General features: G+C 46.1%; 1 pseudogene; it reads left to right on the forward strand.

The window, feature by feature from the left end:
* The first annotated feature begins 2,064 nt into the window (after positions 1-2,064).
* On the forward strand, positions 2,065-2,474 carry LOC144824559 (large ribosomal subunit protein eL32 pseudogene; annotated as a pseudogene).
* Positions 2,475-2,789: the final 315 nt, after the last annotated feature.

Genomic DNA, 2,789 nt, shown 5'->3' on the forward strand with positions numbered 1-2,789 from the left:
ACCTTTGAACTGACCACTCACTGTAAGTCAGAGACTCTTGTACATTGTGGGTTGGCGAAGTAAAATACGAGCGCCCCCTAATATTCCCTCTCAGCTAGGTGCTGTTTGCTGATGGTATTTCATAAACATCAGATTATGAGATAGGCATATTCCTGCTGCCTATCGCTTGCAAGACTGGGACAAAGGCGGCTGACCAAAGAAAGAAGTGGGGGTTGTGGGTGGCCTGTCAGCCACTAGAGCTCAGACTTGTGGAGGTTGAAAGGGACATAGCACAGATAGACGTCAGACCTTGGATGAAGGACAACCAGACCCACAAAACTTGAAAGTGGACAGAAGCTGCTGAACTGTGTGTGAGAGTGTGACCCACCATGACCAAAACTTGTTTATTTTGTTCTACAGAAGGGTCCATTTTGGTTGATATTTCTGTAGCTCATCCGGTTCATCAAAGATCTCTCCTTGTGAAGCAGACCAGTTGTAACTGGTCTAGCAATGGACTTGGTGGAGATTCTTTGTAGGAACTAGAAGGTGAGGACTTTAGACTAAGAAGTTGTCTCTTGTGGAGATACAAGACCGATACACCCTCACAGACACTCTGTGAAGTATGTTAGCTGTGAGCTGTGCCAGCCTACACAAAGCTTCTGACTCTCATTCAGCCCATCTGTCCTGACTGAAGGCTAGAGGCAGCCTGAAACAGGTGGATGTGCTGTGTGACTGGAGGAGGAAGAAGCCTCCAGTAGCCACGTGAGGGCACTCTGCAGGAACTTTCATTGATTGTACATGCAGACTGGAGAAGAAATGTGGAATGTAGCCGTCACCTAACTCACTGTCTTGTGAGGGCCCCCGCGAAGTGCAGGCTGTACATTGGCACATATTATGGTGCAGATTCAAGGGTAGATATGCCCTTGGTCTCAGCAGCGGTGCCTCATAAAGGGAGTTGGGGCGTTGCCTCCCTATATTAGTGCCCCTCCTCCCTATTATCAAATGTAAAAAAACACTGTAAAGTTTGCTATAAAGTGGCTGCAGCAGTGAGCTTTTTCCAACACAGGCCAGTTGTTTAGATTTCCGAGGTGCTTATTGCAAGTCACTACATCACAGTAAACCTGGAGACCAGAGAGTAATCACCAGTTACTCCTTCTTTGTCAGTGTGCATGTTGGGTTGGAAGGCAGCCTGTCTGTGGCCAGCCTGACATGTACTAAATGCCTCCCTCACATGCTCAATTAGTAAGCCGGGTGAATCATAGCAGCAGACCCGCGGTCTCCTAATGAGCGGTACCGTCACCTGCCCAAGCCAATCCTGACAATGATCTCACGCTGTGCTGATTACATATCAGTAAGAGAGCATTATCTGGATTGGTTTTCAGAGACGCTGGTAGTTACTAAGCACCTCTGAGGCAGCGCAGAGCTGGGAGGTTCCGACTGAGCTCATGCATCACCAATCACTACATGGCTTTCTTATAAAGCAGTGCAGTGATCGGCCTCTGCTGTTGCTGGGTCATTTTCTTGTCTCTCTCCATCATTCTGACTAGTGAGTATTTCCCAGCACAAGGCATTGTAGTTGTAGTACACATTGTGAAACGGTCGGCACTGTGGGCACAGCACCCATGGCACTGGACACAAACCAGGTAGCAAAGCAGTGGCGCATCAGAGAGGGATGCATACTATTTCTTTCTGGCCTCCTCGTCAGAAATGGCACCTCTCACACATTGCATGCCCGTCGGCCCTGGGCTCAAGTCAGCAGGACTTGGAGACGTAGTGTGTAAAAAAAAAAGAAAATGAGGTAAAATAAAAAGCAATAAATAATTACGTTCAGTTGATACAGACTAGTTGAGTATTTTTGGTCACTAGTTGAAGTGAAGAGCAGTTGGTATTGCAATCTCTGTATGGCATGGCTTGACATGCAGTGAGTGACCCTTAGTTTGTTTCTGGTGTTGGTGTTGACATAACTCTTGATGCACATTTGCCATCACCACCACCACTATGGCATTGTTCTGATTTTCTCTCCTTGTCAGAGCTCTCTTCCTTTGGCCTCTCTGCGGAGTAGGCGGACGTTTTTGAGTCACAATCATGGCTGCCCTAAGACCTCTTGTCAAGCCTAAGATTCTGAAGAAAAAAGAACCAAGAAGTTAATTCGTCAGCAGTCTGATTGTTATGTCAAGATTAAGCCTAACTGGCGCAAACCATGAGGTATTGATAACAGAGTGTGCAGGAGGTTTAAGGGCCAGATCCTGATGCCCAACATTGGTTATGGTAGTGATAAAAGGACCAAGCACATGTTACCCTCAGGATTCTGAAAGTTTCTGGTACACAACGTGAAGGAGCTGGAGGTGCTAATGATGAGTAACAAGTCCTTCTGTGCTGAGATCGCCCACAATGATTCATCCAAAAACCGCAAGACCTTTGTAGAGAGGGCAGCTCAGCTCGCCATCAAACTCACAAATCCAAACGTCAGATTTCTCAGCGAGGAGAACGAGTAGACTGTTCTTACTTTGCAGCTGTTTTTGCTAATAAAAACTGTAAACTCCTCGTCAGAGTCGTCACCTATACTTCGTGCTTTCGCATCACATTCCCGGGCCTGGCCTCAAGGCAGCAGCACTTGGAGTGGAGACACAGTGAGTAAACAAGAAAAAAGAGGTTGAATAAATCGCAATAAATACATTAATTACATTCAGACAGACTAGTTATTAGTCTGTCTGAATGTAATTAATGTATTTATTGTTTTCTTTAGTTCCGTTTTGTTGGTTGTGGTTACTGCTTGAACGTTGAAGAGCAGTTGGCAATGGCAAACACTA

The sequence above is a fragment of the Lissotriton helveticus genome, chromosome 3_1, assembly GCF_964261635.1.
Source record: "Lissotriton helveticus chromosome 3_1, aLisHel1.1, whole genome shotgun sequence".
In the NCBI taxonomy this organism is placed as follows: Eukaryota; Metazoa; Chordata; class Amphibia; order Caudata; family Salamandridae; genus Lissotriton; species Lissotriton helveticus.